General features: G+C 45.7%; 1 protein-coding gene across 1 annotated transcript in view; it reads right to left on the bottom strand.

Annotated features, from left to right (window-relative positions):
* LOC142260629 (uncharacterized) overlaps nucleotides 1-23,926 on the bottom strand; it is a 220,650-nt gene extending 196,724 nt beyond the window's left edge. The window contains exon 1 of the mRNA XM_075332022.1: nucleotides 23,639-23,926. The gene's annotated coding sequence lies outside the window, so the exon portion shown is untranslated. The remainder of the gene's footprint in view (nucleotides 1-23,638) is intronic.
* Nucleotides 23,927-27,673: the final 3,747 nt, after the last annotated feature.

The following is a 27,673-nucleotide window of genomic DNA, read 5'->3' as shown; positions in this document are numbered from 1 at the left end:
GACCCTTAAAGATGTTACTGTTTTGCTTCTTTCCATCGTCTTCTCCATTCCAATGTTGTACTACTGTATTACTTGAATGTCAAATATGCATATACAACTATATTGATGGATGTCCTTTTATTTTGTTTCTTGTTTTGTTACTTTGTAAATTTGTATCCAGTCTGTCCGACCTGAGGAAGGCCTTTCAGACCGAAACGTCGTCACCTGGCGGACATTATTTTGTACAGCATCTTTTTCACGATTTTTGCACTAATAAAACAAAAGGATCTGAAATCTATTTTTTTTTCGTGTATTTACTTCAACATACCTACTGGAAACGATTAGGGTGTCGGAGTTACCCTCTTTGTGCTTATATTTTTCTCCTCAGCACCTATATGGGTGAGGCGAGGTCTTTTTCTCTACAATTAGCCATGAAATGAAGACCACCAGGGCCGGGGGCCGAGTGCTGAGGAGCAGAGGGCAGAAAAGTCACCAACGCTCCATAACTGCAGAGTCCAAACCTCCTCTGATATTATCTTCAGCACAAACATTGTTCCCTGGGAGCTGATTCATGGATTGGGTTTTCATGGCTGAGCAGCTGCAATCAAGCCTTACACCACCAAGCACAATGCCAAGCGTGGAATGGAGCGGTGTAACCCGGCTGTTACCGGCCTCTGGGGCAGGGAAACGTGATCAGTGGGGTGACGGGTCACATTTCTCTATCTGGCATTTGATGGACAATTCTGGTTTTGTGACTGCCAGGGGAACGTTACCGGCCTGACTGCATTGTGCCAGCTGTACAATTTGCTGGGGAGACATAATCCTATGGGGTTGTTTTTCAGAGCTCGGTCTTGGTATTTTAGTTCCAATGAAGGGAAATCTTAATTCATCAGGATAGAAGACATTATGGACAAAATGTATGCCTCCAACTTTGTGGTAACAGATGGGGGGGGGGGGGAGGCCATTTATATTTCCCAGCATGACTGTGCCCCGAGCACAAAGCAAGGTCCATAAAGCCGTGGTTGTGTGAGTTTTACCGGCTGCAGTCCTGATCTCACCATCATCCAACACTTCTGAGATGAATTAGAATGGAGATTGCGAGCCAGGACCACCCATCCAACATCACTGTCTGACTTCATAAATGTCCCACAGACACCTTCAAAATCTTGTAGAAAGGGACCAACTCCAGTTTAATGGCGATGGTTACAGAATGGCATGTCATCAAACTCTGTTACCCCCTACTTATGTCCATATAGTATATATAGTGTGCCTCCCCTATTTCCTCATACATTGTAAGCTTGCGAGCAGGGCCATCACCACTCTTGATGTCTGTAGAATTGTGTTATTCTGTAATGTCTCATATTGTCTGTACATGTCCTCTCTGAACTGTAAAGTGCTTGGAATATGTTTGGTGCCATATGAATAAAAATTATTATTATTATTATATGTATAAAAACACTCATTTATTTGTTATAATGTACTCATCGTATTATTCCCATACATTTATAAACCCCCATAGACTTTATTATACATCATTGTATTGAATCTCATTGGCTGCAGGGCTTGTGCTCAGCATTCTAGAATGTTCTGACATCACAGACTCATCACCATGGTCACCTCTGCCTGGATATTATGACATCATGAAGACTATATAAGGGACCGCGCACCCAGACTTTCTCTGAGAGAGTTATAGAAGGAGTATAGAGAGTGAGTACATGCATCTTACACTCCGGGTCTGGCCTCTTATTCCCCATTTCCTCTCTTTATACGTCTCTGATTTCTTATGACGATTTTCCTTCACTTCCCAATTCTCAGATCCCATACAATTTTTTTTATCAGAAAACCTTATATTTGTTAATTAGCCAGTAGTTATGGAATATTTACTATTGATGTAACTGGTAATTAACATTAGGGTAATTATAAGGAACCTTTTCTCTATTTATCCCATTCAGGTTTTTGTGGATACACAAGAGAAAAAATGTGTGGAATATTTCAGAGAGCGTTTTCTGTAAGTCCGAAATAAGTCATGTAATTCAGAACAGTGATTGCAATGTTATTTCTATCCAGATGTGTAACAATCAATTTGTGTTGTCTGTTTTTTATGCACGTCTACTTGTCATTCCTCCCATTTCCTGTCATTCATGCTATATACAGAGTGTGTGTGTGTGTGTGTGTGTGCGCGCGCGCGCGCGCGCGCGCGTGTGTGTGTGTGTGCGTGCGTGCGTGCGTGCGTGTGTCTTTTCATTTTTTTTCAATGTAATTTTGTCCTTTACAACCATCATTATGTAGTGTTAGTTAGGTGTAGGGCATAAGGGGGCAATTAGTTTAGAAAAGTTACTTAGGGCCAGCGTTAGGGTACGGGAATTGGCGTTAGTTACAGGTTTTGCAACTTTGTGTTATATTAGAAATACATATAAAAAGTAAAAATAAAATGTATCTATCTATATGTACAGTATATCCACTGCAGTCTCATATTTGGAGACCAGGAGAGGGAGGGGGAGAATTACCTAGTGAGGCAGATTTGTCCCCGGGTCAGCACTAACCATGCAGGGTGCACAAACTTCTGCATCGACCCATTTTCCTTTTTTGTTTAATTAAAGAATTTAAATTTAAAAGGAACCTGTCAGGTCCAATATGTACCAAGAACCACGAGCAGTTCTGGTGCATATCGCTAATCCCTGCCTATAACAATCTGGTAAGATATCAAGTTCTTCATAAGGCCACGACCACATTTCTGTCCTATTCAGAGGGACAGACACAAGGAATTCCCTTGCAAAACAAATCCATTACTTAAAGACAAGGCGCCATTCCTGCTGGTTAACCCCAACCTTCTCTTTCATAGGTGAGCCTTCAGTTTAATTCTGGTGTTACCTCCTGGAATTATTCATCACTATGTTGTCTTGATGATGTCATCTCTCCCTATGTGAATTTTTTGTATACGCTTAAGACTGGTTGTATTACATATTGGGGTATATTACACATTGGCTTTACCTTCTTGGATTGTGCGCCCCCTTCTGGTTTGTCTGTGCAGCACGTTATCACTGTTCACCTGTTTAGATAAAGTCATTCACTTGTTTAATACATGGGGGTTGGATCCCAATTCTTTCTTCTCTGGTTTGTGCAGTGATTTTTGTATTTGGATACTACTTATGTTTTACATTAACGATTAATGATATAACTGCACAGAATAAAGTGAATATTGTGCAATCAATACAAAGTGCTGAAACTACCAATGTCCACACCCTAGTACCAAGTTATATGATAAATACAGTATATATATATATATATATATATATATATATATATATATATATATATATATATATATATATATATATATATATATATATATAGTCAGCTGTAGTGCCTAATAAAGACCAGTAGATGGTGCTCAACTACCACTAAGAGTTGTACATACAAAGTACAGGCGCTGATCTGAGCTATCCCACCATACAACTGATACATGAACTGAAAAGCCATAATATGCAGGCACATTAGATACCTTGTTGGTGGTAGAATGGTGTTAAAATAGAATGCCCGTGGCGGTTCGTCTACCCCAACGCGCATTTCACCCTGCGTTTCGCTGTACCACCAACAAGGTATCTAATGAGCCTGCATCCATATTATCAGGCTGGGAAAGCCAATGATTATCCGACCCTTCCCAGCCTAAAAAACAGCAGTCCGCAGCCGCTCCAGAAATGGTGCATCACATTATATGCGCCAATTCTGACGCTGTACCTGGCTATTTCTGATTAGCTTGGTGTGTTGGCAATCAGTGTAACGGTTACTGGGGTTGATATCAGCTGTGTAGCATCAGATGGCATCAAGCCCAGGGGTTAGTAATGGAGAGGCATCTATCAGATACCCCCATTACTAACTCAGTAACTAAAAAGAAAAAAAAACACATAGAAAATATTTTCTTTTAAACAACACTTCTAGTTTTCCCTGGTTCACCAATTAATTAAAGGGAAGGTGTTGTCAAAAAATGTTTTTCTCAATAACTGAAAAACGGTAAAGAATTAATGTTTTAAGGCTTTGTTTAAATACTATTATTATTTCTTTTTAATTGAGCAAAATATAAAAAAAAAATCATTTCCAAAGTTTGATAGTTTCCACTCTTAAACACTAGGGGGCGCAGCTGCTGAAATCCTAGTGTAGGACTAGCTCACATTACAGCTGCAGTAATAGTGGGCAGAATCTGCTCTCCTGTGTGTGATGTCACCTCCCCCTCCCGTTCTGGATGTTTCCAAAAGGAAAAGGGAAGATGAAGTTTAGGATCACAGTGCGGAGCCATTTTGTTGGTGACTGAAAAGTGATCCTAATGTCTAGTGTCACCAAGGACAGCTGCATAGTGCTCTACTGTATACTGTGCCTCACTGTATACTATGCCCCATATACTCTGCGCCCATTTTCCTGTGCCCCGATATTGCTGTGCAAGTTTTCAGAGCAAAAATACAAAAGAACTAATAAAATACCTTTATTGAAAAAATATATTAAAAAATCACTACCTGGGTGCTTAGATAACATACACAAGATAAAAATGCCTCTAAATACTGATACCAAAAAGAATAGAGAGGAGGAAAATGAGGGTCTACACACAAAGTGGGAAATGGGGGGGGGGAGCTGATCACCCTCGCAATACCCTAGAATCCTCCGACAATGAAATTCCCAGATATAGCTTTACAAAAAAAGAAACCTTAAGGGTGCTTTATGCGCTGCGATATTGGTAACGATATATCGTCGGGGTCACGTCGGTAGTGACGCACATCCGGCGCCGTTACTGACATCGTAGCGTGTAACACAAATGAATGACGATCAATGAGCACAAAAACATGAAAAATCGTTGCTCGTTGACACGTCGCTCATTTCCTTAATATCACTGCTGCGACAGGTACGATGTTGTTCGTCGTTCCTGCGGCAGCACACATCGCTTTGTGTGATACCGCAGGAACGAAGAACATCTCCTTACCTGCGTCCACCGGCAATGCGGAAGGAAGGAGGTGGGCGGGATGTTTACGTCCCCAATCATCTCCGCCCCTCCGCTTCTATTGGATGCCTGCCGTGTGACGTCACTATGACGCCGCACGAACCGCCCCCTTAGAAAGGAGGCAGTTTGCTGGCCAGAGCGCCGTCGCAGAGCAGGTAAGTGTGTGTGACAGGTCCACACGATGTTGTGCGGCACGGGCAGCGATTTGCCCGTGTCGCACAACCGACGGGGGCGGGTACGATCGCTTGCGATCTCGCTAGCGAGATCGCAGCGTGTAAAGCCCACTTTAGACTTAAGGCCCTGTCACACACAGAGATAAATCTTTGGCAGATCTGTGGTTGCAGTGAAATCATGGGACATATTGTTCCATTTGTACACAGCCACAAACCTGGAAGTGATTGTCCACAATTTCACTGCAACCACAGATCTACCACAGATCTACCAGACATCTACCACAGATCTACCACAGATCTACCACAGATCTACCACAGATCTACCACAGATCTTCCACACATCTATCAGACATTACCACAGATCTACCACAGATCTACCACAGATCTACCACACATCTACCACACATCTACCACACATCTACCACACATCTATCACAGATCTACCACAGATCTACCACAGATCTTCCACAGATCTTCCACAGATCTTCCACAGATCTTCCACAGATCTTCCACAGATCTTCCACAGATCTTCCACAGATCTACCACAGATCTACCACAGATCTACCACAGATCTACCACAGATCTACCACAGATCTACCACAGATCTACCACAGATCTACCACAGATCCATCTCTGTGTGTGACAGGGCCTTTAGACTGTAAACCTGCTCTCAAACGTCTATGCCATGAGTCCGTATACTCCGGTCACTACCGTCCATTCTCTGGTTTATAAGTCATATAATCATAAACACTATTGATAATCATTTCCTTTCAAGGAAAATTCAGAGCACACCTAGAGAACCCCCCCTATTGATGCCGTCCACTAAGGACAAATTGGGGGTATTAATACATCATAGAAGAGAAAACCAAAACAATCCCCATCACACAATGTTTCCCAAGGAAATATCATGGGGAATGCATAACCCGACGCGTTTCCCTCTGACGGTGGGAGGTTCATCAGGGTCTTATTCAAAATTTCTCCACCAAATGATTTAATTGACTGAAACTTCAGTTTTCCCTCGTCTGGTTATAGCATAGACGTATCCAGCATTTATATTACTGCAGACACGGAGTAGTTCTTAATCAGGAAGACTTAGATAAGCCGATACATAGATATCTCCATATGGGTTCCCCCAAAAAATAGCCAAGCTGTAATATAGGACTATTGGGGTCCGTCCAGATTGAGGCAGGGGCCAAATATCCATATTCATTGTGATGTGACACAGGAGCATGGGGATATTATGTGACTATATATATGAATGCTAAACCTCCATCAGATTAAGAGGGGAAAGTATTGAATCATTGTATATAAGCACCCAGGTAGTGCTTTTTTTTAATAAATTTTTTCAAAAAAGATATTTTTATGAGTTCTTTTGCATTTTTTGCTGTGAAAACTATATTGGACAAAATTACTCTGCATCCACACACTGTGACCTGTCTGATTTTCATATTGCTGTGCCGCCATATTGCTGTGCTGCCATATTGCTGTGCCGCCATATTGCTGTGCTGCCATATTGCTGTGCCGCCATATTGCTGTGCTGACATTTGCTGTGCCGCCATATTGCCATATTTGGAGATCATGCTGCCCTAGGTAGGCACTGTCAGTGGTTGCGCCCCCTTCTGATCAGTCAGACTAAAGGGCGCTTTACACGCAGCGACAACGCTAGCGATGTCGCTCGTGAAAGCACCCGCCCCCGTCGTTTGTGCGTCACGGGCAAATTGCTGCCCGTGGCGCACAATATAGCTAATACCCGTCACACGTACTTACGTTTCTAGCGACGTCGCTGTGGCCGGCGAACAGCCTCTTTTCTAAGGGGGCGGTTCGTGCAGCGTCACAGCGACGTCAAACGGCAGGCGGCCAATAGAAGCGGTGGGGCGGAGAGGAGCCGCATGAAAGACACGCCCACCTCATTGCCGGAGGACGCAGGTACGGCATTGTTCGTCGTTCCTGGGGTGTCACACGTAGCGATGTGTGCTGCCTCAGGAACGACGAACAACCTGCGTCCAAAAGCAGCAACGACATTTGGGAAATGGACGACGTGTCAACAATCAACGATTTGGTAAGTATTTTGCATTGTTAGCGGTCGGTCGTACGTGTCACACGCAGTGACGTCACTAACAAGGCCGGATGTGCGTCACGAATTCCGTGACCCCTGCGACATTTCGTTAGCGATGTAGTTGCGTGTAACGGGGCCTTAAGGGTATGTGCACACAGCATTTTTTTCAGACAGATCCGCTCTGTAACCTGCCCAAGATAACTATAAATTCTCAAAGGACTGAACTCACACACTGCAATGTAGAAACCACTTGCTGCTCATATGTTCAGTCTTTGCAGTTTTTTTAACTGTGTCAGGTTTCCTCAGACATGAAGCGGCTAAAAGTGACCGGTCCATTATATGGCGGCTTCTGCTTGGATGCTACTTACTAATTTATTAAAAAAATAAATAAAAACCAGAAGCTAAAAGATGTTGGAAAAAAACAACCAAGAAGCAACAAAAAAAAAATAAAACATTTGCTTCAGGAGAAAATGACGACTGTGTCCTGGAGGGTCTTCCGTCTGAATAACTCCGGGGGTTCACAGACATCTACAAGACCTCGTGTGCACACACCCCGAGACTGCCCAGAGCCTTCAGATAGTAGCTAAGACCTCCATACACATTAACCTAAAATTGTCTAAACCCGCCAATACAGACAGGTTCTGCTGACAGTCCAATGTGTATGGGGGCTCTAACTCATGATTGTCGGGGGAATAAGGATCCAGCATGTCCGATTACGGAGTGTATATCCTATCATCCTCTAAATGATAAGCTGCTGCCGGAGACGTCTAGCAGCGGCTTTAATAGAGAACACAGGAACACTTGGCAGAATGAGTGCTCCTGTATAAGGGAGAGCCGAGCAGGATAGCTGCCGGCCGAAAAATCAGACTATAGTGTATGGGGGTTTTAGTCTCTTACTCATTCGTCTGACAGACATGCAGATAGCTGTATTTTTAGTCCAGCACACTGACCCTATGTTTTAGGATCAATACTGATAAGGTAAATATTACAACATCCACATGACTATCACAAGAACCACCGTCAATACAGTAATACATCACCAAAACCACCGTCAGTACATAAATACATTGCCAAACATAGTACAGCAATCATGTGCAGTGTCAGGTTAGACCCATATACAATTGTATTGCCTTTACAAACAACTCCCAGTATGTCCTTAACAATGGTAAGGAGATGCTGGTAGATGTTATTAGGCATCATCAGACTGTGGACCATATAGGAATCACAATACTGATTAGTCACAGGCAGTAGACTTAACTTTTGGAAGATATCTTATATGTTTAGGTCCAATAATTCTGAGGAGTTTAGTAGTGGCAGAAGTGGGCTAAGTAAGGAGAAGGGGCATCATGGGGTGCAACCTGAGAACCCTACCAATTGCTCAAAAGACCTCTTAAGTGCACAGCTCAGGAAACAAGACCATGAAATTCTACTCACGGTATACATTCTGTCTGCATGCTCTTCTGTCTCCTTAATGGTGGTCTTCTAAGCAGTCTACTCAGAAGGGGCCTAAAACATAAAAATCATTCCAAAAGTTTGGATATTCTTTGCACACAACGTGGGGGAGCACAGCGGCACACTCCAAGCGTCAGTGCTACGTTCTGATGCTTGGATCCCGTGTCTGTAGCTGCCACTTGATGCACCTGGAAGTATAGCAACTGAGCGGCTCCAGTGGGGAGGGGGACACGGCGCTGTGATGTGCTGTCAGCTCGCTTCAACAACCTTCCTCCTCATTGCATCTGCAGTCAAATATAGGCAGCAAGCATGTGTCAGAACGTACCTGCAGTCACACTGTGTGTGCACCCACGCCAGCACTACAGCCACATTGCAGTGCACGCGCACCCACACCGACGCTGCAGCCACATTGCACGCGCACCCGGACCTATATGTGCATGTAGCAGAGCCATGTACGCCTACATTTGCATGTAGCAGAGCCATGTACGCCTACATTTGCATGTAGCAGAGGCATGTGTGTATAATATATACACTGCAGAAGAGCACTGACAATAGATTTATTACCTCCCTATTCTGCCTTAGTACATTTAAATTTAGTAATAATGACCCCCCCACACCCCCCCTTACACCGCCAAGGAAGTTTTAATAGAAAAAATGTTTTTTTCCTATTTTCTGCTGTGTAATCATGGGGTGTGTCTTACGGTAAAGAGCGTCTTAAGGGTACTTTACATGCTGCGACATCACTAGCGATCTCGTTAGCGATGTGAAATTCTAGATCGCAAGTGTGATCTTTCGAGATCGCACATGCGTAAAATGACCTATATGCGATCTCAAAAGATTGCACTTGCGATCTAGAATTTCACATCGCTAACGAGATCGCTAGAGATGTCGCAGCATGTAAAGTACCCTTTATAGTCCAAAAAAGTTGGTGCTTAGCTTTATTAAGCCCAGGGGCCCCAGTCATAGCCACAGCTACTTAGAAGTATGGCCACTGAAGAGGGGGCCGGCCGTGTGCGATATCAGTGATGTCTGACGCTGCCGGCCGCCCTCTGTTCCTCTGTTCATTATTGTGAAGTTTATACTGCGCATGCGCTAAAGAGGCTGCTCTGCGCAGTACAAAAAGGACCGTCCCGAAGACAAAGGATGTCACCGCGAGGAGAGAGGATCCTCCAATCACCGCCGAGCGCCAGGACTCCATTAGAACCTTCTGTTATCAGTGTCAGAGCTGCTCGCGGCTGGAGAGTATCGACTGTCTGTGTCTGTCTTTTGGCTCCGGTTTCCAGCTCATACACAGCACGATACGGTGTATACAGGTGCACACTATAGCCTGTATTACGTCTGCATATGCTATCAGGGTGGATTGATTTAAATCACGCCGATTTAAATCATGATTTAAATCACGATTTAAATCAAAAGATTTTTTTCTATTTAAATCGGATCGATTTAAATCATGATTTTAATCATGATTTAAATCACTGATTTAAATCAAAAGGTTTTTTTTAATATAAATCACGATTAAAATGAGAAGTGAGAGCAGTGTGCATGTGCGCCCATAGTTACACGGACGAAACTAGGTGCAACGATCTAACGCCAGGGTGAGGGGGGGACCCCAAAGTAAGTAAAAATCTTTTTTGTTTTACTATATGGCAATAGGTAGGTGTTTAAAAGCAGCATGTCTTAATTGTATAAACTATTAATAGCCTCCACATTTTGTTCATACTGCCCCTTTAATTCCACACTTCTAGCTTGGTTTCAGTTTTGGTTTAGTTTCTTTTTCCCTGCATTCAGTTGACATGCCCAAACTTGTTGGATAGTCAGCAGTACTTGGCTCAGGCTGTAGTAACATCAGCAGTGCTTGGCTCAGGCTGTAGTAACAATCAAACTTCATAAGTGATCTGTGTGAGCCATGGCAGCAGGTCGTAAGAGAGACCCTATTTGGGTTCATTTTGTTGAGATGCCAGCAGCAGATCTTGGAAAGAAAGGTGCAAGAGCAAAGTGCAAAAACTGTCAAAAGGATATCCAAGGACTTGTTTGCCGTTTGAAATCACATTATGAAAACTGCAACCAGAAGGGAAATGAAGATGTTGATAGTGATACAACTAATGTCAATGAACCCCCACAGCTTCTTATGCACCAGGAGCCTAGTACTAGTGGTAAGTCTGGCAATTAATTTACAACCTATTTTTTTAACAGACATTTTACTGGGATGGTTAAAGTCTATGAAAAGAAAAATTTCTAGCACTGGTAGTTCTGGAGTATAGAATTTAAATTTATGTTAAGGCAATATTTCACAGAAAATTACCGCTAAAGGACATGTGCACCTTTATTTTTTTAAGGTGCACATGTCCCCCCCCCCCGCAGCGCTCTTACCTCCGATCCCCGCAGCGCTGAGATCCGTGGCTTCGTTTTGACCGTCCGCCTCCCGTCCTCTGGTTGCGGCCTACTCGCAGTGATCCAGCGGCGTGACGTCAGCGGGCCGCACGCTCCATTGAAATGAATGGAGGCGCGCTCGCGGACGGGCAGAACGAAGCCACGGATCCCCGCAGCGCTGACATCAGAGGTAAGAGAGCTGCGGGGGGAGGACATGTGCACACTGTGACTGGCTGCACCTTAAAAAATAAAGGTGCACATGTCCTTTAAGTAAAAATAAAGTGTGTATACGCTTATTTTTTTTTATTGTAGGCTGCAATTCACTTTTGAAGTCTGCCAAATTGACCATTTTAAAAAAAAAACATTTTTAAAACTTTTGTGACATAATTTTTTTCAGTTGCTGAGGCTCTGATATTAGTTACCAGTATTACAGCAACCTCACCGGAAAACTTGAGTAGCATAACTTTTGAGACAGCCCTTATAGGACGAGGACCATTACATTGTTCAAAAAGTTTGTTTCAATATTTTCGTTATATTTCTTCAAATACGCAGTCGATTTATATTTTTAATTTCTGTGCTTTCAGGGTCAAATATGGCTTGTGCTGCACGTGACAATCAATATCTGGGTACAACTTCAACAAAGCAGCCCAAAAAAAAACTTTGCGTGCAACAAAGTGTAGAAAAATTCATCTTAAAGACTACGACGAGCCAGAAAGAACATTTTGATGAATTAATTGCTAAATTCATATTTGCAACCAATTCTTCTTTCCGACTAGTTGAGCACCCATTGTTTGTACAAATGATCGAAGGAATTAGACCAGGCTACAAACCACCAAGTAGATTTGATATCTCAGGAAAACATCTTCAGGCTGTATACGACATAGAAAGAGCGGCTTGTACAAAATATTTGAAAGACAAGGTTGTTAACATGAGCTTGGATGGTTGGAGCAACATCCACAACGACCCCATAATTTGCACTTGTGTCACAACAGAAGATGGTGAAACTTACCTTACAGACACAATCGACACATCTGGAAATTCACATACTGCTGAATATTTACTTGAAATTGCTAAGAACTCAATTCACCAATGCCAAGAACAGTTTGGATGTAAAGTAAGGAGCTTAGTTACTGATAACGCAAGCAATGTGGCAAAAATGCCAGCGGAACTGGCACAGGATGACACAAATGTCATTACATACGGTTGTTCTGCCCATTTGTTGCATCTTTTGGCAAAAGACCTGCATATTTTGGGTGTCAAGGAACATGTTGTAGAAATTGTTAAATATTTCCGCAATAATCATTTTGCACATGCAACCTACAAGGAAATGGGAGGACTGAAGTTGGTTCTACCACAAGATGTTAGATGGAATACCTTGGCTGACTGCTTGGAACTGTTTATTAACAACTGGTCAAAATTACTGTCCATTTGCGAAACACATCGGGATAAAATTGATGCTAATATACGAAGCAAAGTATTAAATCTTGGTGTGAAGAGAAATGCCGAGGACCTTTTGGAAAGGTTAAAGCCAATATCGATTGCGTTGGATAAAATGCAGAAAGATACTGCAACCATAGCTGATGCCACAGAAGTTTGGAAAGATTTAGAAGGTTCTCTAGATCTCTTGAACCTCTCAAACAATGTAAAGGTTGCAATACAGCACCGCAAGGACCAAGCATTAAAAGAAGAACACTATTTAGCCAATATCTTGCATCCCATCTACAGAGGGAAAAAATTATCTGAGGCGGAAATCAACTCTGCAATGGAGTGGCTCGCCAATACTAACCATGACATTGTGGCAACTGTGCTGAAATTGAAGTGTGAATCTGCACCATTTCAAAAATACATGTTTGCAGATAACGTCGTTAATGAACTAAAACCACTGGACTGGTGGAAGTCGCAATCACTTGTTCTTCCAGCAAAGATAATAAATCTAGCTACTCAGCTACTGACTGCATCGGCTTCATCCGCAGGAGTAGAGAGATTGTTTTCTTCATTTGGTTTTGTGCACACAACAGTCCGAAACCGCTTAGGAACTGCTAAAGCAGGACAACTGGTTTTCCTATTAAAAGTCCTAAATAAACAGTAGGCTTAAAGGACTGATGTATTCACTGAAGATGTTTGCTTACTTCAAACGTTAGAGATAGGCTATTGTTAAAAAGTACTTACTCTCTGTAGTTCAATTCTGAGTGTTTAATAGTGCAAATAAAAATTATTAGGTTTCATAATCAACTGTTTTAATATTTTTATTTGTGTAAAACAATTAGATTTGCAAAAAGACAAAGTTTTGCTTGTGTACAACTTGATTAAAAAATCTGATTTAAATAAAAAAAATCTGATTTTTTTAAAAAAATCAAGATTTTTATCCACCCTGTATGCTATACAGTGCTGGCCAAAAGTATTGGCACCCCTGCAATTCTGTCAGATAATACTTAGTTTCTTCCTGAAAATGATTGCAATCACAAATTCTTTGATATTATTATCTTCACTTATTTTGCTTGCAATGAAAAAACACAAAAGAGAATGAAACAAAAATCAAATCATTGATCATTTCACACAAAACTCCAAAAATGGGCCAGACAAAAGTATTGGCACCCTTAGGGGCACTTTGCACACTGCGACATCGCAGGCCGATGCTGCGATGCCGAGTGCGATAGTCCCCGCCCCCGTCGCAGCAGCGATATGTGGTGATAGCTGGCGTAGCGAAAATTAGCGCTACGCCAGCTTCACACACACACTCACCTGCCCTGCGACGTCCCTTGTTAAGGGGGCGGGTCGGGCGACGTCACTGCGACATCACACGGCAGGCGGCCAATCAGAGCGGAGATGAGCAGGATGTAAACATCCTGCCCACCTCCTTCCTTCCGCATAACCTACGGAAGCCGCGGTGACGCCGGTAGGAGATGTTCCTCGCTCCTGCGGCTTCACACACAGCGATGTGTCGTGCCGCAGGAGCGAGGAACAACATCAGACCGGCGCGTCAGCGTAATTATGAATTACGCCGACGCTGCGCCGATGATACGATTACGACGCTTTTGCGCTCGTTAATCGTATCATCTAGGCTTTACACACTGCGATGTCGCATGCGATGCCGGATGTGCGTCACTTTCAATTTGACCCCACCGACATCGCACCTGCGATGTCGCAGTGTGCAAAGTACCCCTAAGCCTAATACTTGGTTGCACAACCTTTAGCCAAAAAAAATGCGAACAACCGCTTCCGGTAACCATCAATGAGTTTCTTACAATGCTCTGCTGGAATTTTAGACCATTCTTCTTTGGAAAACTGCTCCAGGTCCCTGAGATTTGAAGGGTGCCTTCTCCAAACTGCCATTTTGAGATCTCTCCACAGGTGTTCTATGGAATTCAGGTCTGGACTCATTGCTGGCCACTTTAGTAGTCTCCAGTGCTTTCTCTCAAACCATTTTCTAGTGCTTTTTGAAGTGTGTTTTGGGTCATTGTCCTGCTGGAAGACCCATGACCTCTGATGGAGACCTAGCTTTCTCACACTGGGCCCTACATTATGCTGCAAAATTTGTTGGTAGTCTTCTGACTTCATAATGCCATGCACACGGTCAAGCAGTCCAGTGCCAGAGGCAGCAAAGCAACCACAAAACATCAGGGAACCTCTGCCATGTTTGACTGTAGGGACCGTGTTCTTTTCTTTGAATGCCTTTTTTTTTTCCTATAAACTCTATGTTGATTGCTTTTCCCAAAAAGCTCTACTTTTGTCTCATCTAACCAGAGAACATTCTTCCAAAAAGTTTTAGGCTTTCTCAGGTAAGTTTTGGCAAACTCCAGCCTGGCTTTTTTATGTCTCGGGGTAAGAAGTGGGGTCTTCCTGGGTATCCTACCATACAGACCCTTTTCATTCAGACGCCGACGGATAGTACGGGTTGACACGGTTGTACCCTCGGACTGCAGGGCAGCTTGAACTTGTTTGGATGTTAGTCGAGGTTCTTTATCCACCATCCGCACAATCTTGCGTTGAAATCTCTCGTCCATTTTTCTTTTCCTTCCACATCTAGGGAGGTTAGCCACAGTGCCATGGGCTTTAAACTTCTTGATGACACTGCGCACCGTAGACACAGAAACGTTTAGGTCTTTGGAGATAGACTTGTAGCCTTGAGATTGCTCATGCTTCCTCACAATTTGGATTCTCAAGTCCCCAGACAGTTCTTTGGTCTTCTTTCTTTTCTCCATGCTCAATGTGGTACATACAAAGACACAGGACAGAGGTTGAGTCAACTTTAATCCATGTCAACTGGCTGTAAGTGTGATTTAGTTATTGCCAACACCTGTTAGGTGCCACAGGTAAGTTACAGGTGCTGTTAATTACACAAATTAGAGAAGCATCACATGATTTTTCAAACAGTGCCAATACTATTGTCCACCCCCTTTTTTATGTTTGGTGTGGAATTATATCCAATTTGGCTTTATGACAATTTTTTTTTTTTTTCATTGAAGACAAACTAAATGAAGATAATAATACCAAAGAATTTGTGATTGCAATCATTTTCAGGAAGAAACTGAGTATTATCTGACAGAATTGCAGGGGTGCCAATACTTTTGGTCAGCACTGTATGTATATAGTGTGGATGTATGTGTACAGTATATTGTGGTGTATACACTATATGCAGCCCCCATATTATATATACACAGCCAGCATCCTCTATATTTTATTATATAGCTAGTAGCCTATATCCTCTGTGTGTCTCTGTCTGTCTGTCTGTCTGTCTGTCTGTCTGTCTGTCTGTACACACGCATATGGCTGACGATTCTGTCTAGTACACGTCATATAGAGAACCCGATAAACGGGGCATGCAGATTTTTTCGGGCTGTGAAAATGACGACTAGAAGTTAATGTTTGATTGGTGAGGACTGTTTGCAGAATTGGAGATTTTCCAAGGGTGGTGGTGGGACTGGAAAAGGTTCGAGGGGCAGAGTCAGAGATGAGGTGGAGTCTGGGCGGAGGATCAAGGGGGCCCAAAAATGTTGGCAGTTTGGGGCTCTGAAATTCCTGGTGGCAACTTTGATGACAGCCACACTGCCCCCGCAAATGAAAACCCCCCACTGTCCTCCCCACTATGAATTATACCCTCCACACCTTCCTCACTTATGAACTATGACCTCCACTGTCCCCACCTCTCCATGCAACCCCCATTTCACTGTCCCTTTCATGTTGTCCCCACTCTATAATGAGCCTTATGCTTCACATTCTGCATACAGAGCCCTCTCAGACTCCTGAGCGATCCCCATGCTACCTCATTCTCCATACCGTGCCTCCTATTCTCCATACTGCAACCCCCATTCGCTATACTGTGCACCACTCACATTTTCCATCCCCTCCCATTATGCTCTATCCCCATGCTGTGCACCCCCCATCATACTCCACCCTCCATGTTGTACTCCTCCCAGGCTGCTTATTCGGCTTGGTCTTCGGCTGTAAATCACTTACCTGCTTAAGGCTGCATCTCCCATCCTCCTCTGCGGCAGGTGCATCTCCCGTCCTCTTCTGCGGCAACATTTCCCGTCCTCTTCTATGGAGGCAGCGGCTGTATCTCCCGTCCTCCTCTGTGTCGGTGGCGGCATCGTCCATCTTCCTCCGTGGCCGCATCTCTTATCCTCCTCTGCGGCGGCTGCATCTCCTGTCCTCCTCTGTAGCAGTGGTGGCATCTCTCGTCCTCCTCTGCAGTGGCGACATCTCCCGTCGTCCTGTGCGGCGGTGGCGGCATATCCTGTCCTCCTCTATGGTCGCGACATCTCCCGTCCTCCTCTGCGGTGGCGGCATCTTCCGTCGTCGTCAGCGGCGGCTGCATCCATTCCCGTCCACCTCTGCAGCGGCAACATCTTTCTTTCTCCTCAGTGGTGGCGGCATCTCTCGACCTCCTCTGCAGCGGTGGCGGCATCTCCCGTCATCCTCTGCGGTGGTATCTCCCGTCCTCTTCTGCGGCGGTGGCGGCATCTTCCATCCTCCTCCACGACACTGGAGGCATCTCCCATCCTCCTCTGCGCAGCATTGTTCCACGCTGCTGTGACCTCTGTAGAGTGAGCGCACAGCCGCACGTCGGGGCAGGGAACTGACTGGAGCTTCGCTGACCCCGGAAGTGCCGATGCCCTCACAGCTTCATTGATATTCGCTTGTCTTATAGAAGCCAATATAAATGACTGCAGCGCCCCCTCCCTCCTCCAAAAGGAGGAAGGATGTAATAAAGAGTTTGGATGAGTGAGGAACGTTTATTTGGGGGGTTTTTTAACAAAAAAAAAGCTTTTTTTAAGTTTTGGTCTTGGGCCACTGCCTAGTGGCAAATACAGCCCTGTGAGCCGACGTATATTGTGCCGCCATATTTCCGTGGCACCATATTCCTGTGCCCCATATACTGTACCGCCATATTGCTATGCCCCCATATACTGTTCCCCATATGCTGTGCTGCCATATTGCTGTGCTCATATACTGTGCTTCCATATTGCTGTGCTCCATATACTGTGCGTGCCATATACTGTACAGCCATATTGCTGTGCCGCCTTATTCTATACCGCCATATTGCTGTGCTGACATATACTGTGCCACTATATTGCTGTGCCACCATATTGCTGTGGCTCCATATACTGTGTCACCATATTGCTGTGCCCCATATACTGTGCTGCCATATTGCTGTGCCCCATATGTTGTGCTGCCATATGCTGTGCCACCATATTGCTGTGCTGGCATATGCTGTGACGCTGGATGCTGTGTAGTCATATTGCTGTACAGCCATATTCCTGAGCTGCCATATTGCTCTGCTGTCATATACTGTGCCACCATATTGCTGTATTGCTGTGCCACCATATACTGTGCCGCCATATTGCTGTGCTGCCATATTGCTGTGCTTCTTTATTCTGTGCCACTATATTTCTGTGCTGCCATATATAGTTCTGGGGGGTATACAACACTAGGGTGAGGAGACAGACAGTTCGGGGGGGGGGGGGAGGTATACCGGCTGCACTTGGGTTGGGGGGGGGCAGACAGTTCTGGGGAGGTATACAGGCAGCACTGTGGTTGTCGGGACAGACAGTTCTAGGGGGTATACAGGCAGCGCTGGTGTTGGGGGTACAGAGTTCTGGGGGGTATACAGCACTGGGGTCAAGGGACAGACAGTTCTAGGGGGTATATAGGCAGCGCTGGTTTTGCGGGAACAGACAATTCTGGGGGGGTATACAGCACTGTGGTCAGCGGCAGACAGTTCTGGGGGGTATACTGGCAGCGCTGGTGTTGCAGGAACAGACAGTTCTGGGGGGTATACAGCACTGTGGTCAGCGGACAGACAGTTCTGGGGGGTATACTGGCAGCAATGGGGGTTTGGGGGGGACAGAGTTCTGGGGGGCATACAGGCAGCTAAAACAGGAAAGTCTAGCTCAAATGAACAATTTCTTCTTTTTTTCTTGAGAATTTCAAGTACACGGGACATCAAAACTTCCACAAGGAAACCGCTATAATGGTGTATGCATCAATACGTTTCTGGTGTGTTTCCACCCTTAGGGGTGCTTCACACATAGCGAAATCGCTGCTACGTCACGGTTTTGGTGACGCAACAGTGACCTCATTAGCGATCTCGCTGTGTGTGACACTGAGCAGCGATCTGGCCCCTGCTGCGAGATCGCTGCTCGTTACACACAGCCCTGGTTCGTTTTCTTCAAAGGCGCTCTCCCGCTGTGACACACAGATCGCTGTGAGTGACAGCAAGAGAGCGACGAAATGAAGCGAGCAGGGAGCAGGAGCCGGCATCTGGCAGCTGCGGTAAGCTGTAACCAGGGTAAACATCGGGTAACCAAGTGGTTACCCGATATTTACCTTACTTACCAGCCTCCGCAGCTCTCACGCTGCCTGTGCTGCCGGCTCCTGCTCTCTGCACATGTAGCTGCAGTACACATCGGGTTAATTAACCCGATGTGTACTGTAGCTAGGAGAGCAGGGAGCCAGCGCTAAGCAGTGTGCGCGGCTCCCTGCTCTCTGCACATGTAGCGATGTTATGATCGCTGCTGCGTCGCTGTGTTTGACAGCTAAGCAGCGATCATAACAGCGACTTACCAGGTCGCTGTTACGTCACAGAAAATGGTGACGTAACAGCGACGTCGTTGTCGCTGTCGCTATGTGTGAATCACCCCTTAATCATGATGCTACTACAAACCAAGATTTGCCTTAAAAAGCCGCCCAGTTCCGGTGAAACGCCGGAGAACTGATAAAATAGACATTTAAGTGAGAAACTTTCAACAAATTGCTCACACAGCAAAAAAGAAGTGAAACCGTGAAATCCCAGTAAAATATAAAAAATCTGATAAAAACAAATTAAAATAGGAAATAATGGATGAAATATACCGATAGTGCAATATCACATGAATCAGCCGGAGAAAAACAGTTTTTTCAAGATTGAATACTGTATTGTATTGTATGAAAAGTATTAAATTGTTCAATATATGAAAATGTTACAATAGAATTTTATATTTCATTTTATTCAATAATTGTGTATATTTTTAATATATGTTTTCAATAAAGGTATTATTTTTGAGTTCTTTTGTATTTCTGCTGTGAAAACTATATCAGACAAAATAACTCTGCATCCGCACAGTATGAGCTATTTCTGATTTTTCATAATGCTGCGCCACTATATTGCTGTGCTTATATACTAAAACGCCACATTGCAGTGCCGCTATATTGCAATGCCACCATATTCTCGTGCCACCATATGCTGTGTTACTATATCCTGTGCCGCCATATTGCTGTGCCCCATATACTGTGCTGCTATATTGCTGTTTCGCCTGCCTTATTCTGTATCGCCATATTGCTGCCGACATATACTGTGCCAACACATATTGTGCCGCCATATGGCTGTGGCGACATATACTGTGCCAACACATACTGTGCCACCATATTGCTGTGCCACCATATTGCTGTGGCTCCATACATAAACTGTGCCGCCATATTGCTGTGGCTCTATATACTGTGCTGCCAAATTGCTGTGCCCCCATATTGCTGTGGTGCCATATACCATGCCGCCATATTGCTGTGCCCCATATGCTGTGCCGCCATATGCTGTACCACAATATTGCTGTGCTGCCATATGCTGTGCTGCCATATTCCTGTGCCACTATATTGCTGTGCCGCCATATTGCTCTGCCGCCATATTGCTATGTCTCCATATATGATGCTGCCATATTGCTGTCCCGCCTTAGTCTGTACAGCAATATTGCTCTGCCGCCACATACAGTTCTGGGGGGTATACAGCTCTGGGGGTATATCGATGGCACTGGGGTTGGGGGGACAGACAGTGCTGGGGGCATACAGGCAGCACTGCAGTTGGGGGGACAGACAGTTTTGGGAGGGATACAGCACTATGGTCAGGGGACAGACTGTTCTGGGGGGTATACTGGCAGCACTAGGGTTGGGGGGACAGACAGTTCTGGGGGGCATACAGGCAGCATTGCGGTTGGGGGGAAAGACAGTTCTGGGAGTATACAGGCAGTGCTGCTGTTTGGGGGCAGACAGCTCTGGGGGGTATACAGCATTCGGATCACGTGACAGACAGTTCTTTGGGGTATACAGGCAGTGCTGGGGTTGGGGGGACAGAGTTCTGGGGGGTATAGAGGCAGTGCTAGGGTTTGGAGGGACAGAGTTTTGGAGGGTATACAGGCAGTGCTGCGGATGCGGGGACATACAGCTTGGCGGGATGTTGGTGCATCGAATCCTCAATTCATCTGTGGGACGGGAGCTCAGCACACTTGCTCGCTAGCTCTGCCCACAGATGAACTTGCCCTGGATACAGAGCTCAGCAGAGAATGCTACGTGCAGGTCAGTGGCATAACTAGAGATTGATGGACCCCGGTGCAAAGTTCGGACCCGGGCCCCCCCCTCCACATACACCGACACTTGGGGTACGGGATGACACTGACACTCGGGGTACAGGATAATGACACTGACACTTGGCTTTTATCCACAGCACCCAGATTTCCCATGATCTGAAATCCCTATATCAGCACCCCTTTTTCCTATGTTCTGATATCCATCTTGTCCTCGGCACCCAGCTTTACAATGCTCTGCTATACATCTTTCCCTCAGCACCCAGCTTTCCCATATCAGAGCATGGGAATGCTGGGTGCTGAGAGAAGATTATAGCAGAGCATGAGAAAGCTGGGTGCTGAGAGAAGATTATAGCAGAGCATGGGAAAGCTGGGTGCTGAGAGAAGATTATAGCAGAGCATGGGAAAGTTGGGTGCTGAGGGAAAGAGCCTTTTCCCTCAGCACAAAACGTTTGCATCCCCTGCTTGTATCTTTGTCCCCCTTTGTATATAGTTCTCCAAATACTATAATGGCCCCCACATAGCCTTCCATATAGTATAAAGGGTCCCACATAACCCTTCATATATTAGAATACACTTCCATAGTCCTCCATGCATTATAATGCATTTCCCATAGTCCTCCATGTATTATAATGCATTTCCCATAGTCCTCCATGTATTATAATTCACCCTATAGTCCTCAATATATTCAATATATTATACTGCACCACATAGTCCTCAATGTTTTATAATGCACCCCCATAGTCCATGTATAAGGAAGCCTCTATAATCCTCCATATATTATAATGTAGCCCCCATAGTCCTATATATATTATAACGCAGCACCATAAACCTTCCTATTGTATTATGCAGCCCCATACTCCTCCATGTAAATGCACCCCTATAGTCCATGTATAAGGTTCCTTCATTTTGTATAATGCAGCCAACCCAGGCCTCCCTGTGTATAGCGCAGCCTCCCCCAGGCCTCCCTGTGTATAGCGCAGCCTCCCCCAGGCCTCCGTGTATAGCGCAGCCACCCCCAGGCCTCCCTGTGTATAGCGCAGCCACCCCCAGACCTCCCTATGTATAGCGCAGCCTCCCCCAGGCCTCCCTGTGTATAGCGCAGCCTCCCCCAGGCCTCCCTGTGTATAGCGCAGCCTCCCCCAGGCCTCCCTGTGTATAGCGCAGCCTCCCCCAGGCCTCCCTGTGTATAGCGCAGCCACCCCCAGGCCTCCCTGTGTATAGCGCAGCCACCCCCAGGCCTCCCTGTGTATAGCGCAGCCACCCCCAGGCCTCCCTGTGTATAGCGCAGCCACCCCCAGGCCTCCCTGTGTATAGCGCAGCCACCCCCAGGCCTCCCTGTGTATAGCGCAGCCACCCCCAGGCCTCCCTGTGTATAGCGCAGCCACCCCCAGGCCTCCCTGTGTATAGCGCAGCCACCCCCAGGCCTCCCTGTGTATAGCGCAGCCACCCCCAGGCCTCCCTGTGTATAGCGCAGCCACCCCCAGGCCTCCCTGTGTATAGCGCAGCCACCCCCAGGCCTCCCTGTGTATAGCGCAGCCACCCCCAGGCCTCCCTGTGTATAGCGCAGCCACCCCCAGGCCTCCCTATGTATAGCGCAGCCTCCCCCAGGCCTCCCTGTGTATAGCGCAGCCTCTCCCAGGCCTCCCTGTGTATAGCGCAGCCACCCCCAGGCCTCCCTGTATATAGCGCAGCCACCCCCTGGCCTCCCTGTGTATAGCGCAGCCACCCCCTGGCCTCCCTGTGTATAGCGCAGCCACCCCCTGGCCTCCCTGTGTATAGCGCAGCCACCCCCAGGCCTCCCTGTGTATAGCGCAGCCACCCCCAGGCCTTTGGCCCCCGTGCACTCACTGATTAAAAAAAAAAAAAAATTACTCACCTCGTTCGTTTTACCACTGCTCCGTCCTGACCTCTGTCCTCCGTTCCCAGGCTGCTCCGGTCACTGTCCTCCCGTCCGGCGCTCTGTGCTCTCTGCACAGCAGTCGCACAGGAGTGACGTCACCGCGCACATGGGGAGAATGATGGGAGCATGGAGCGCTGCTCTATGCTTCATGATTGCTGTGCGCGATGACGGGGGAGGGGGACCTGTACCGCCGCCGATGACACCGGGCAGGGGGGCCCTGTGTCAGCGGCGGTGGCACTGGTACATACAGCGGCCGCGTGGTCTGCAGAGCAGGACCCTAAGCTGCCGGGCCCGGTCACAATGGCGACCTCTGCGACCGCGGTAGTTACGCCCCTGGTGCAGGTGTGGATTTAACTGATGGCAGCCAGGAAAGTGCGACTGCAAGCCCGAGCACTGCGGTCCCCGAAACTCGGCCCGGGAACCACAGGATACCTCACCGCCCCTGCCGACAGCGAGTGGGTGCTGACGCCGGCCCTGCATCTCAGCCCAGTGTCATCGCTTGGCTACTAACGCTGAGCACTGGCACAGAGTGGGTGACAGTGGGAAAGTGCAGCACACAGCATATATCATGGGCTCCACAAAGATGGCGGCGGTCTCCTCCCAGAGCTGTAATCAGGACAGCCCAAGGGCATGTCCAGCTCACAGCAAGGAGCAGACACAGTGCTAGAGAATAGGGTCGGAGTCCGACTATCAGCCTTTATGGACAGGGGCTGCCGTTTTGAGGTGAGTCGTTACACACTGCAAATCCAAGATGGCAGCCCCCAGTGTTTCAGTAAAAATAGAATTCAATGAAAACTATATAAAAAATAAATTACATTTTGTATTAAAATAATTGATTCCATAATCAGTATCATTAAGACAAAAATTAAAAAAGTGACACCTTACCTTTACAGAAAAATACCCATGGATGTCCAAAGTAGTCCTGGGAATCCGATGTAGTCCAGGGAATCCGACGTAGTCCAGGGAATCCGACGTAATCCAGGGAATCCGACGTAACCCAGGGAATCCGACGTAATCCAGGGAATCCGACGTAATCCAGGGAATTTGACGTAGTCCAGGGAATCCGACGTAGTCCAGGGAATCCGACGTAGTCCAGGGAATCTGACGTAGTCCAGGGAATCCGACGTAGTCCAGGGAATCCGACGTAGTCCAGGGAATCCGACGTAGTCCAGAAAATCCGATGTAGTCTAGGAAATCTGATGTAGTCCAGGGAATCCGATGTAGACCAGGGAATCCGACGTAATCCAGGGAATCCGACGTAGTCCAGGGAATCCGACGTAGTCCAGGGAATCCGACGTAGTCCAGGGAATCCGATGTAGACCAGGGAATCTGATGCAGTCCAGGGAATCCGACGTAGTCCAGGGAATCCGACGTAGTCCAGGGAATCCGACGTAGTCTAGGAAATCCGATGTAGTCCAGGGAATCTGATGTAGTCCACAAATGGAAACCTGAAAAACATAGAAAGAGATATCAAAACAAGAGACTGTTCCGCGTTCATCATTTTACAGTATTAGTTAGTAAAGTTTCCAGGTCTGATGTAGTCCAGCGGATACCACATTGTTACTCGATTACGTATATCAAAGACTATGGAGGCTCAGAACAAGGCTCCATAGACTTTGAGCAGCAGCCACTCCCGCCTCCCGCTTCGTTCTATGAGACCCGGTGATTATGATGTTCGGTGACCCCAGTAATGTCAATGTTCATCAGAATTGCCGGGTCACACAGAACACAGCGTCACCCAGTCTAATCAACGGTGACATTACTGACATCACCGCTAATCAGTATAGCCGGGTCTCAGGGAGCGCAGAAACTGCACCCCTCAAAGACTTTATCAAGGGGTGTGAACTGAGGATTTGTAACCCACAGGGACTGCACAGAATTTGATAACATCATTATTAGGTCGTCATATAGAAATATTACAATTTGTTCACAAAAATGTTGTTTTAGCCCCAATTTTTTCTCTTTTGCAAGAGGTAACATGAAGAAATGGAGCCCTCACGTTGTTCCCCACTGTCTCCTGAGCGCGTCCATTCCCCGCATGGAGTCAGGAAGTTCTGTTTTGGGCTTATCATAAATAAACGCAAATCACATAGACAAATCTACCACTAACATGAAGGACAATGTGTCATGAAAATACATTATCCGAATCACTGGCACCCGTTTCCTCTGCAGGACGGCGGCAGTATATAAACGTCCAGTTCTGCCGGGCTTTGTGCAGAGGCGACGTTTATCACTGGTCTGCGGTCAGGAGCGGATCGCGCCCCCTGCAGGCTGCCAGCACCGGGATTCCAGTGGAGAACAGTAATTCTGCCCTGGGACATCACCAGGATCTGATTGGATCAGGTCCGGATGAGGTTAACCCTTTGTGATCGTCTAGCAACTGTGATCAATAGTGATCACTGCACATAGAAGTGTCAGAGGTACAGAGAGCCGCTTCTCTCACCTCTCCCGGGTCTCCTGTGTCACGATCACACAGGACCTAGGGTTGTCATGGCATCCGGACATCACATGACTCCGGGTCTGATATGTACGGTGGCCTGTGAGACCCAGCCAGCAGCAGGATCTGACAGGCGATCTGCAGCCTGACGCTGCCAGTATAATGCATTGCTGTGATGCTTCTGTATGGCAATGCACTATACCAGCGATCAGACTAAGAAAAGTGAAAGTCCCATATAGGGACCAGGGGAAAAAAGCAAAAAAAACCTTGCAAAATATAAAAAAAAAATAGATAGACAAAAAATTATACCCAAAAATACATTTATTTATATAAAAACAAAAATAAACAGAAAAAAGTGCACGTATTTGGTATCACCGCGTCCGGCCCGACCTGATCTATAAAACTGTCATGATATTTAACCCCTTCAGTGAACAGTTTTAAAAAAATGCATCAAAAATGATATTTCCTCATACTGCAGAAAAAAAAGTGCAATAAAACGCAATAAAAAAGTTGAACATAAAACAAATGGCATTACTGAAAACTACATCTGGTCCCGCAAAAAAACAAATGGCGCTCCTTCCCTTCTGAGCCCCGCCGTGCACCAAAACAATTGATTTCCACCGCATATGAGGTATCGCTGTACTCAGGAGAAATTGCAGAATAGTACATTTTTATTTTTTTATTTTTATGGTTCAATGTTCTAAACGTCTGTGAAGCCACTGTGGGTACAAGGGACTCACCAAACATCTAGATAAATTCCTTGAGGGGTCTAGTTTCCAAAATAGGGCCACTTTGTGGGGGAGTTCCGTTCCACTGTTTAGGCACATTAGGGGGGTACCCAAATGTGACATGGCATCCGCTAATGATTCCAGCCTATTTAGCTTTCAAAAATCAAGTGGCGCTCTTTCACTTCCGAGCCCTGCTCTGCGCCCAAACAATTGATTTCCACCACATAGGAGGTATCAGCGCATGCAGGAGAAATTTCACAATACATTTTATTGTGCATTTTATCTTGTTACACTTGTGAAAATGCAAAATGTGAGGCTAAAGTAACATTTTTGAGGGATAAAGTAAAATTTTCATTTTTTCCTTCTACATTGCTTTGGTTCCTGTGAAGAACCTAAAGGGTTAATAAACTTCTTGGATGTGATTTTGAGTAGTGTAAGGGGTGTAGGTTTTTAGAATGGGGTCACTTTTAGGTATCTTCTGTCACCTATGCCTCTCAAAGTCACTCCAAATGTGATGTGGTCCTTAAATAAAATGGTTTTGTAAATTTTGTTGGAAAAATGAGAAATTCCTGATGAACTTTGACCCCTTCTAACTTCCTAACAAAAAAAAATTATGTTTCAGAAATTGTGCTGATGTAAAGTAGACAAGTGGGAAATGTTTAGTAACTATTTTTTGTATCATAACTTTCTGTTTAATGTCATAAAAAGTGAAATTTTCGCCAAATTTCCAATATTTTTACAAATAAACGCAAAAAATATCGTCTTAATTTTATGCCTATCCTGAAGTACAACATATCACAAAAAACAATCTCAGAATCACCGGGATCCATTGAAGCGCTCCAGAGTTATTATAACCTGTCAAAGTGACAGTGGTCAGAAATCAAAAACTTGGCCCGGTCACAAAGGAAAAAACAGGCTCTGGTGTGAAAGGGTTAAGCAGTGGTTAGAATTGGAAATTGAGTCTCAGTCATTAACGTACAAAGTGGCTCAGTCCTTAAGGGGTTAAAGATAGTAACCCCCAAATAATATGGAACACAAATGCAAATATTAAGTTACAGCAAAACTACTGGACTAACTTACACCAAATTTGCCGCAGAGATAAATCCGGCACTTCAGAAGCTTTTAGACCGGGTTCAGTTCTCTAAGACCTAAGACCGACCGTTCTGGAGATCGTCGCCAAAATAACAGAAACCAAAGGAAATGTTAATTTATAGAGAAAAAATTGGCCCAATCTGCTCCAAATGTGCTAGAAATAGAAAAGAAAGTCAGATGCCGCCCTGAGTTGTGCGCGGATGCCAGGCGCTGATTATGAAGTATATGAATGCGTCATGGGGCACAGACTGGCGCTCTGCCCATACTGTATAACATATATATACATATAGTATAATAAATCTACCTCATTGTCCAGTGTAATTGTGACGCCCTGGCACAGCCAGGTTGTCACATAAAGAGTTAATCCTCCTTGGTAATATGATCTCACACGGTGCAGCATGACAAAGCACAGCCCCAGTGTAAGGGAAAAGCAGAGCAGAGGGGAGGGGCTGGAGCAGAGAGTGTGTGGAGGCAGACTGAAGAGACGTCTGGAGTTTAGCTCCCGGCTGGGAGTGAAGCGTGCCCCGAGAGGCCGGGACAGGCTGTGGTGAGGAAGGGGCCAGAACAGGTAGCCGGAGAAGGGCAGTGGCCCTTGGTACCTGGGTACCCGGATCACTACAGGGGAGTGGATTCCCCGTTCCCGGCTGGGGAGAAAGAGGAAGA

The sequence above is a fragment of the Anomaloglossus baeobatrachus genome, unplaced genomic scaffold (genome assembly GCF_048569485.1).
Source record: "Anomaloglossus baeobatrachus isolate aAnoBae1 unplaced genomic scaffold, aAnoBae1.hap1 Scaffold_143, whole genome shotgun sequence".
NCBI classification, from domain to species: Eukaryota; Metazoa; Chordata; class Amphibia; order Anura; family Aromobatidae; genus Anomaloglossus; species Anomaloglossus baeobatrachus.
This window is presented reverse-complemented; position numbering and strand designations above follow the sequence as displayed.